Source organism: Sapajus apella, unplaced genomic scaffold, assembly GCF_009761245.1.
Source record: "Sapajus apella isolate SASKATOON/1434 unplaced genomic scaffold, GSC_monkey_1.0 scaffold76, whole genome shotgun sequence".
Classification (NCBI taxonomy): Eukaryota; Metazoa; Chordata; class Mammalia; order Primates; family Cebidae; genus Sapajus; species Sapajus apella.
This window is the reverse complement of record NW_022437016.1, coordinates 8,728,369-8,739,388: the sequence shown is the minus strand read 5'-3', so window position 1 is coordinate 8,739,388 and position 11,020 is coordinate 8,728,369. Positions and strand designations below refer to the sequence as shown.

Below are 11,020 nucleotides of genomic sequence, written 5' to 3'. Positions count from 1 at the left end.
CCCAGCTGATTTTTGGTATTTTTAGTAGAGACGGGGTTTCACCATGTTGACCAGGATTTTGTGTAGAAAACAGTCTGCCATATCTTGGATTTCCTAGAAGTCCCGAGGAAAACCATGTTTGGGTAACTGAGTGTGCTCAGAGCTCTGGGATGTCGTGGGAGGAGCCTGGGTTTTGGGGTCAGAGAACTGATTTCCAAGCTCAGCAACAGTTCTTCCGGCTCTGTGGCCTTGGGCAAGTCACAGCCCCTTCCTCTGTAAGATGAGGCTCAGGAGCCTCTCTTTATAGAGTTCTTATGAGAAGTCAACATGCAGCCACAGAGAGCTGCCGTGTCCTGCGGCATCCCAGCCCTGGCAGGCGGCTTTGTGAAGGCTCCTTTTCTTCTTGCTGCACGTTGTGGTCTCGCCTCCACTGCCCTGTTGCATGTCCTGCTCAAGTAGCGAGTGTCACATGTACTGAAACAGTGGGAACCGTGCTAATTTGGGGTGGAAAATGGATCCTTTTTTAGCCCCTTCGGTAAGAGTCAAACGCTCCACTTGGCGCTTTCCATGAATCAACTGTCCATCCTCACACAGCCCTGTGAAGTGGGAAGTAACTCCCCCATTGGACTGGTGAGAAAGCGGCCTCTGAGGGCTTAGGGACTTGCCCCATGTTCCAGACACCTTAAATGGCAGCGCCTGCATTCCCACGCAGCTTCTTTCACTGTTCGCGCCTCTACGTCAAGCACTGTGCACTGTGACACATTTCTCTGTGAGAGCGTGTGGCAGACCTCGTAAAGAAAAGCCTGTTTTGTCTAGGAACAACACATTCGCATTAGAAAGCACCTTGGAGATTTTCCAAGCTTCCCATTTTACAGAGGAAGAAACCGAGGCCTAGACAAGGAAAAGGAATCCAGGCCAAGTCGGGTGTTTGACTCCCCGGGTGCCCTTTCCACTTCCCGATGCTGCCGTGTGCTCACAACTAGAAACATCCTACCGAAGCTTCCTGTGCCCCAGGCCCCTTCCAACGCCAGAGACTCAGCCCTGGATGAGTGACATTCATAGGAGGGGTGGTGATAAATAAGGGCATCACGGGGCTAATAAATAAGTCTGACAATTCATCGTGTGGACAGTGCTGCAAAGCACCCCCCAGAGGGCTATGTCACCAAGCGACGGGTGATCAGCACATTTTTAGGGGGTCTGTCTCCTCACTTAGTGAGGGGTCAGGACTTTTCATTTGTAGAGACGAATTTGTGCCTCTTCTATTTGATCACCATGTCCTTTTTCACCTTGAGATCCTTGAGTCTCTAGTCCCATTGCTGCAGGTAACATTGGTTCTGCTGCTGACTGAGTTTCAGGTAGATTTCTGTTTCTCCAGGGCCTATGAGGTCCCTGACACCTGTCCTGTCTCCAGTGCACTCCCTCAAACCATGTTCTCCTCACTCAGGAAACGGAAATCTCCAGTCAGCTTGGCACTTCCTTTCTTGGGACTTTGGATGCAAGTGTCATTGTGTTAACACCGGGACTCTGTTCCCCACTGACAGTGAGGCAAGCCCTGGCGCAGGCCACGTGGTTGAGCCAGCAGGTGTTTGAGGTTGAGATTTCAGTATGCCCCCATTTGGTTTCCGTGCCAGGGAGAGAGCTGTTGCTCTGCAGCAGCACAGGGGTCATCACTGTCTCACTCATGTCAGCTGTCACCTTGTGCCACCACTGCCCTGTGGACTTACCCTACGTAATGGGATTGAATGCATAGAGCATGACATAGCTATTATTTCCATTATATCTGTAAGAAACAGGCTCCAGGCGCTGAGGTGGCTACAGCAGGCATAGGGTGCAGCCAGAACCCACCGCATTTCTCCAAAGCCCATTCTGTTCAACACCACATTATAATCCATGCCTTTGAATTGCTACTAGGGCAGCCCTGAGTGGCCACTAATAAAGACATTCTTGTGATGACCTCTCTTAATCAAACATAAATAATACTGTGCTGCATGAGCCCGAGGGCCAGACAGACGTGGCTTCAAACTCTGGCCCTGTCATTGCCCAGCTCTGCACCCTCAGGCAAGTGACTCCCCTTTTAGAGCCTTGATTTCCTTATCTGTAAAATGGAGATCCTCTTCCTACCTACCTCACACAATGCTGTGAGGAGTAACGGAGCTAATGCATGTAAAACCACCCAGTGCAGGTTCAGGGCTCAGCAAGCGGTAGCTGTTTTTAATCACTGCACCTGCTTTCCTCTTAGAGCTGATTCCCATCTGCATTTCTTATGGGAAGAAAATCTTACGCTAGTATGCATGAAGACCACCTTCATTGTGTCTCCTCAGCTTCCACAGGCCTCCCAGCTCATCTGCCGTTCCTGCGCTAATCAGAATTTCCTGACTTCTCCCTGTTTGTCTCGGTTAATGCAGAAGGAAGGGGCTGCTGGCACAGAGGAGCCGAGGCGTGGGCTGACACGCCTGTGATTTGAATGTCTTTACTGTAATCTAGCAAGCGTGTGTGGGGGCTTCTGTCAATACCAGAGCGGCCGGCCAGAATGGGCAAATACCGGCACCCCGGCCATCCCTGCCCCTGCAAATCATCGGAGTAGCTCTGGGCTGACACCCACATTTCCCCTAACTTAAATCATCTGAACAGTGAGCTGCTTTCACGATGAGACATTGATTCTTTGTTTAGGGCTTGTTATAGTGACAGGGGCCCAGGCTGGGAGTCTGTTTCTGACGTGCCTCGGCTGCCATGCAAATGGTTCAGAAAGCTGTCTTGGTCCTGTCACCCCAAAATGTGGCATGGCCCAGCCCAGCCAGAGTCATCTGACTATAGCCATGCAGCAACCCACCTTCCCAAATCCACCTGGTGGTCCTGGGATCCCTGGTAACCCAGGCCCTCTGAGGGCGGGGGAAAGAGTGTGTCTGAGCTGGGTGGTCATTAGACCATGAGCCCTGTGGCCTTAGGCAATGTGCTTCATCTGTGTGGGCATCCCTTCCTTATCCATGAAGTGGAAGCCATTTAAGAGGATCTCTGTTCTGGCAAGGATTCAGTGAGTGGAAGGATGCAGGTCATCTCGTCCCAAACGAAAGCTCAGCAGACAGTGGCTGCCTTCTTCCCACACTCATGCCAGTGTCTGGCTAACCTGAAGTCATTGTCATCTAAGCCTGCTGGCCGCACTCTCCCTCTGGTAAACAAGGGCTTGGCATTCTTTAGGCCAGACACCACACTGGCGTTTGCTGTGTTGGCCGGGACCTCACCCTGGCTCCTTGGCAGCTGCCACAGCTGACCCTGTAAGAAGCCCTCAGACCAGCACAGCCTTCTCCCAGCTATGGGAGAAATACTGTGACCCCAGCAGGGAATTTGGAGGCATTTAAACAAAATGCAACCGAGATGGGACTGCTGGTGAGAAATGGGGCCAAATTACCTAGCTTGCTTTATTCTTAAGTTTTTAAAAAGGACTGTCAAGTGGGTCCAGGCTCTGTGCTGGTCACTTTCACCTATGCCATGGGTTGTCAGCCTTAGCTACACTGGACTCAGTTGGGGAATTTCAAAATCTGTGACTGTGGTGTTGGGGATTAAAAGCACCCAGGTAATTTTAATGCATAGCCAAGGATGAGAACTGTAAACCTCCACCATCTCATTCATCCCTGCTTAATCCCTCAGCAGTCCCTGGAAGCAGGTGGCTCTCCTTACATGTGATAAGGATGAGGATCTGAGCGGTCTAGTCACTTCCCCAAGTGGCACCAGGGGCAGCAAGGAGCAGAGCTGGGACTGGAATCCAGCTGTGTGCCCTGCCCTGCATGAATCAGAGCCTGCCTTCTAGGAACTTGCAGTGCACTGGGGACAGTCTGCCTAGCACAGGTGGTATTTGGGTGGAGACATTGTGGGAGGAAATGGGGTCCTCTTCATCTGAACGCATCTAGTAAGGTTCTTCCAAGGAGGGGTACCATGAAGAAGGCAGCCAGGAGTGAGAGTGCACAAAATGATCAGGGTGTGGTGGACAGTGCAGAACATCTGGAGGAGATGTGTGTGTGCGTGAGATGGACAGGGCATCATAAGGAAGACAAGCAGCTGGAGAGCATCACGTAGAGCCTTGAGTGTCATGCTCAGGATCTAGGCTGGCCCCACCTGCATGGACCTGTGCAGTCACATAGGGCCGCAGGCGTGGCTTAATGCTCTGCTGTTACCATTCTGAAATTCCTAACATTTTTACCTTTGAAGTGGTGTTTAATAATAGGACAGTACAGCATGGACGTTAGCAAAAGAGACATGCACAGAACATGTGTCTCCACAGGGCCTCGCCATCCCAACCCCATGCAGCTTTCCAGTGCCTGCAGCACCCAATTCCAGTGGACCCAGGATGCAGGGGCATTCGGCAGGACTCTAAGTGCTCACAAAGTAAGCAGGTCCATGTCTGACAGCCCAGGAGGCCACACTTTCCTTTAGAACCAGAACTTACTTCAAATACAGAAAGAAGGCAATAATGTTCTTTTTTATTTTTTTATTTTTTTTATTTTTCCTGAGGCAAGGTCTTGCTCTGTCATGCAGGCTGGAGTGCAGTGGTATGATCATGGCTCACTGCAACCTTGACCCCTGGGCTAAAACTTCCTGCCTCAGCCTCCTTAGTAGCTGGGTTGATAGGCTTGAGCCACCATCCATGCCCAGCTAAGAGAGAGAGAGAGAGAGAGAGAGAGAAAGTGAGTGTGTGTGTGTGTGTGTGTGTGTGTGTGTGTAGAAATGGGATCTAGACAGGCTGTGTGCGTGTGTTTGTATAGAAATGGGATCTAGACAGGGTGTGGGTGTGTGTGTGTGTGTGTGTGTGTGTGTGTGTGTGTTTGTGTAGAAATGGGATCTAGACAGGCTGTGTGTGTGTGTGTGTTTGTATAGAAATGGGATCTAGACAGGGTGTGTGTGTGTGTGTGTGTGTGTGTGTAGAGATGGGATCTAGACAGGCTGTCTCTGTGTTGCCCAGGCAGGTCTCAAACTCCTGGTCTCAAGAGATCCTCTCCCCTAAGCCTGTGATGTTCTAAGAAATATGAATGACCAGGGAAACCTATCATATTTCTTATTTATGTTACTTTGTACTTAGCCAACCATTTATCCCAAAAATGATGACATAGAAGGAAAGGAAAAGATAAAACAGCCATGGTTTATTTTCCTTTCTCATCAGTAAGTTGGAGATGGAGAATGTGCTGATAGCAAGAAGTGAACTAGGCCGGGCGCGGTGGCTCATGCCTGTCATCCCAGCACTTTGAGAGGCCAAGGCAGGTGGATCACTTGAGCTCAGGAGTTTGAGACCAGCCTGGCCAACATGATGAAACCCCATCTCTATGAAAAATGCAAATTAGCCGAGTGTGAGTAGCAGGTGCCTGTAATCCCAGCTACTCAGGAAGCTGAGGCAGGAGAATCTCTTGAACCCAGGAGGCAGAGTTTGCAGTGAGCCAAGATCATACCACTGCTCTCCAGCCTGGGAGAAAGAGCTAGACTCTGTCTCATAAATAAATAAATAAAGTGGAGTTAGTTTTGTGCAGTGTTTCCACTGTCTGGTAAGAATGAAATACAAATGTATGTACAAGCTATAAAATACAGTTCTACATATGAGTTAGCATTTAAAACTGGCATTGCACAAGGTCAAACTGAATGACAAAGTTCATGCAAATATCGTTTACATTTTAATTTTTTCTTAGAATGACATTAAATAGTAAACTTAAAAGCATCCTGATCTAAAAAGACACCGTAAAAGACAAAAGCTTTATATTTTAGTTAGGCACTTTTATATTTTAACAGCACTTTTTCCTACATATTTATTTTGTACTTGGCCCTATAAATTATGTTGCTGGCCCTGGTAAGACCTAATCTCCACCCTCAGGAAAACAGTTATTTGTTGAAAGTCTATTGTGGAAGAATCTATTTGTTATAATCTATTTCAATCTTCACAGCAACCCTGTGAGTAGGTCGGGATTGTATAATTGTCAAAGATGAGGAGGGACAAGTTAAGTCACCTAAGAACACATAGCTAGTACAGTCAGAGTCAAGGTTCAAATACAGGTCTTTCAACTCAAACTCCGCCTGCTGTGGAGGCCTCGGCCTCCCAAAGTGCTGGGATTACAGGCGTGAGCCACCGTGCCCAGCTGACATTAGCTCTTTTAAATGTTAAGCAAGGTCTCTAAAGAAGTCTGGGACGCTTTCCATTTTTTGTAAGAATCTCATAAATGGGCACATAAAATTTTGATAAAAATTAAATCAGTGAAGGAAGAATGTGATACTCTAAGTATAGGTCCGCAGAACAAGGAAACTTGCTGAAAAATCTGATGAGAGGTTTTATTTTTATGCCAATAAAAATCAGCAATGCTCAAGCCTGTAATCCCAGCACTTTGGGAGGCCGAGGCGGGTGGATCACAAGGTCAAGAGATCGAGACCATCCTGGTCAACATGGTGAAACCCCGTCTCTACTAAAAATACAAAAAATTAGCTGGGCATGGTGGCGCGTGCCTGTAATCCCAGCTACTCAGGAGGCTGAGGCAGGAGAATTGCCTGAACCCAGGAGGCGGAGGTTGCGGTGAGCCGAGATCGCGCCATTGCACTCCAGCCTGGGTAACATAAGTGAAACTCCGTCTCAAAAAAAAAAAAAAATCAGCAATGTTGTGGATAGAGTCATTTATTTCTGGACGTATCAGAAACCTTTGGAATCACCAGTTTTACCTGTTAACAAGCATTCAACTCATTAATGATAGCATTTTCAATACATTCCATATGTCAAGAAGATAATCCAGGAGTATAACTTGTCTTTTTGTAACAAAGTTTTTGACACGGTTCAGCAGCTGTGTTTTACTGTCCTTCAGGTCATACTTGGAAAACTCCACTAATGCGGTCTAAGCTTGAACACTCACGGCCTGAATTCCCTGAATTAACATTGCTATCAGCCACTAGCCCCAGCGCCTAGAGTGTCACCTAACACAAAGGGCTTAATCAGCCTCTTGGAGAACTAAATCAGCCCTTCTTACAAAGGGGAGAATAACGAGACACCTTGCCTTACTCTTCTCCATGCACAGTGGAGTGGGGGCCGCCATTTCCACTGCAGGGCACAGGTGGACAAGCTGCTGGGAGTGGCTCGGCATCTTGCCTTGGGCCTATGGCAGAAAGAGTCTTCACAGTGGCTTCTTGACTCCCTTGAGCTGTCTGTCTCTGAAGGGCTGGTGCTTTCTGTGTCTATGAGAACCTAAAGGGTTCCCATTTGATTTTATTTTATTTATTTTTCGTGATGGAGTTTCGCTCTTGTTGCCCAGGCTGCAGTGCAGTGGCACGATCTCGGCTCACTGCAACCTCCACCTCCCAGGTTCAAGCGATTCTCCTGCCTCAGCCTCCCGAGTAGCTGGGTTACAGGAGTGTGCCACCATGCGTGGCTAATTTTTGTATTTTTAGTAGAGACAGGTTTCTCCATGTTGGTCAAGGTGGTCTCAAACTCCTGACCTCAGTTAATCCGCTCACCTCAGCCTCCCAAAGTGCTGGGATTATAGGCATGAGCCACCGCGCCTGGCCAGGGTTCCAGTTTTAAAGAGAACTCTCCTGTCCAGAGAGGTCTGAGGGCAAGCAGTTAGGACTGAGGCCACAGGGAGAAGCCACATGCATGCTGCACACCTGGGCCTGGGAGCCACCAGCTTTTAATCCTGACTCTGCCACATCTGAACCCTGTCACCTGGGCAGATGTCTTTACCTCATTTATTCCTCTGTAAAATTTGAGTGTAATTTCATGAAAATGTAACTTCATGAAAATTTCCAGAATGTTAAAAAGAGTTGTGAAGTGCATTTCACTGTGCCTCACACAGAGTTAAACCATAATTATTGCCTTTGTCTGACAAGGCGAGTTGCTCTAGGGAAAAGAGCCTTCTGTGCCTGGTGCCGTTTAGACCTTTATGCGTGGTTCTGGGTGATAGCATCACTCCCTTGCAGCAGGATTAAGATAGGAGAGTTGGGCCCTGAACGGACATTTTGCTCACCTAACTCCTATTCACCCTTCCAGGCCCAGCCAAAGTGTCCACTTACCATGGTTTCTGACCTGCCGCCCTGGGAGGGTTAACGTTTTCCTCTTTGGACTCCTGTGGACACTTCCCCCCTACCCCATCCTGGTAACACTACACTGTGGTAGTCTTTCTTCCCGTGTCTTATTCACACATCTGATGCTGTTAAGGTCTTTTCGGAAAAAGCCCCTTGTCTCATGTTCCCTGAATCTTTCCCATCCATGCCCATGTCCTGTTGTGTTTTTATGGCACAGACATCTGGTCCAAGGAGATATCACCTCCCTTGAGTAGACAGCAGGCCAAAAATGTTCATGTCTCCCCAAAGGTGAGATTCTTTCTCCTCTCCTGCAGCTAAATTCTGCCTCAGACTACCCTCCTCTACAAATCTGGTCGCAAACTCCCTTGAATAAATAGGGCCCTCAGCAGACTTCTTCCTGGCAACCCTGGGCCAAAGCTCCAGGAGTGGATGCCAACAACATCAGTGAGCATTTCCTCGGAGCAGCTCAACTCCCCGTGCATCGTGGCACTCTCATGGCATCGTGCTCTATCTCTTTAGCATCAGGCCAAGTAGTGTCAGAGACTCACTGAGACCACAAGGCTCCTGTGGCTGGAAGCAGGGTTCAGCTCATTTCGTGGTTCTTTAACCAACATCCCTGAGCTTCTAATTAGGGGTCGGGGTCTGCCCAGGGAGCATAGCGATGGGTTCAGGCTCTGGCCCCTCAAGCTCCTGGTGAGAGGGGACACCAGCGAAAACTGCCCCAGTACCCAGGAGTGCATGTGGCACCGTGGGAGCAGCGAGCAGGGATGAGTGACTGCCACAGAGGCCTGCGTGTGTCAGGAGGATGGGCCAAACAGAAGGAATAGAATGGCAAAAGCAAGGAAGAAGTTGGGGAAGGAAGGATGTGGCGTGTGATCCCAGGATGTGTTTGGAGCATGAGGTATGCGGAAGACCAGAGGCAAAGTGACACAGAAGGACTCTAGGAAAGCAAGCCAGGCTCAGCTTTGGCGGCGTGCGTTTGCTGGTTAAGGAACTTTTCCTTTCCTTACCCATATCAGGCCCTTGTGTGTGCCACACATGTTGCTAGGTGCACAACGTTGAACAAAACAGACACCATTCTGGCCTGCGTGGAGCGTGTAGTCTAGTGGGAAAAAGAGACTAATATTAGTCAAATATTCACACAAAGCTAACATCTGTGCAGAGTTCCTGAGTAGGATAGTGACATGGTCTGATTTGCGTCTTAGAAAGCACTCTAGCCGGAAGAGCTGGAGGAGAATGGGAGGGATGAAACAGGACAGGGATGAGGCGTGAAACCTCTGCTGTGGTTTGCGCCTGTCCGGGCCTATGCCAGAGGAGTGGACTGGAGAGCGGGGGGTGAGCGTGAGACGCCTCACACATGAAAGAGGAAGGACTTGGGAAGTTTGATAGGTCCACTGCATGTAACCGTGGATAATGGACAGCTAAGAAAAAACAAAAATAGATTTGGGGTGCAGTCTTGATGGGATAGTAATTGGAAGTTTGGGGCTATTTTGAGCTTGAGACACCAGCAGATCATCAGGTGGAGGTTGAGATGATGGGTCTAGAGCTTCGGAAAGGTGTCTGAGCTGCCAGGATTTGTCAGGAGTCATCAGTGTGTGAGTGATGCTACGTGCATGGATAAGATCACCTGGAGACAGAATTACTTCCCCTGCTGTGGTCCCAAGAGTGAGACCAAAACTTCCAACCACGGGTAAAATTCTAGCTGGGCTTCTGTTACTTAGCACTAGCTGGTTTCTCAGCTGTTGAGCAAGGAAGATGTAAATCCATGCCAAAGTAATAAATGGCACATAAAGCTATTTTTCCGAAGGAACTACTGGTTTTTTTTTTCTTGTACACAAAGTAAAGTTTGTGTTGTTTTCCTTCTTGCTCTAGCAGCCAGGAAGCTCAGAGCTAATTTTGTAACTTAACTTAGAAACCACATAGGAACCCATATTTTTTTTCCCAAATAAATACTTTCTATATATCTATGTATTTTGCAGCCCTGATGTTTTTGCTTGTTGCTTTAGATGCTCATATAAGCTGCCTCAGATCCTTTGTAAAATTAGGTAGGGTGTAACTGTATAAAAATAAGTGTTCTCCTTACCCTAATATTTTTGGGTCATCCTCACAGCCCTTGTGCAATAAGGCTGCCCGGTTTCTGAGTTAATATTGGCTAGATTTAAGCAGGAGGAACTCTTAGAACTTACGGAAGCTCGACAGTAAATTTAACACTCACGCAACTCATTAAAATAGGATAAAAGTGGAGCTTCAAACATCTCTGTGTTTGCTACAGAGGCTGGGGGGGTGGGGTGTTACCCTTAATTCAGCTCAAGATATGAAAGTCTGATCTTTCAGAATTGAGAATACACCGCTGAAATTAAAGGCTTGTCTGTGTAGTTAAGCACTCCAAACGTGTTCAAAGAAAGATTAAGGTGTTAACTCTATACGGATAGGATTTTTTTTTTAACTCAGGATATCTTTTTGACTCATATGGTTTGGTAAAAGCAAACTTGCTTATCAAACAGCATAAGCACAAAATCGATTAGATAGTATATTTTATTTTTGATCATCCCTATTCTTTAAAATAATTATTTTTAAATTTCAGGTTACTATTGGTTAAGATCACTGTGTAAATGGTTTTCAAAGTATGTCCCACAGCCAGTGACCTAGGTACCGCAAAGATGCCTGGGATGTGGGGGGATGAGAAGGTGGCCAAGCAGGGAGAGCCCAGCCACCTCCCCTGCTCTACCCCCAGGTCCCCCACAGCAGCCAAGCTGTGCATTGCGGAGCTCAGGTAACAGGGCTCCTTCTGTATAAAATCCTTTTTTTTTTTTTTTAAATGGAGTCGCACTCAGTTTCCCAGGCTGGAGTACGGTGATGCCATCTCAGTTCACTGCAACCTCTGCCTCCCAGGTTCAAGCAATTCTCCTTCCTCAGCCTCCCAAGTAGCTGGGATTACAGTCACCTGCCAACATACTCGGGACATTTTTGTATTTTTAATAGAGGCAGAGGCAGGGTTTCACCA

At 47.9% G+C, this 11,020-nt stretch overlaps 1 protein-coding gene across 8 annotated transcripts in view; it reads left to right on the top strand.

Annotated features, from left to right (window-relative positions):
- Window positions 1-11,020, top strand: part of DENND1A (DENN domain containing 1A) — a 545,539-nt gene that overhangs the window by 457,851 nt on the left and 76,668 nt on the right. The gene's annotated exons all lie outside the window — the stretch shown is intronic.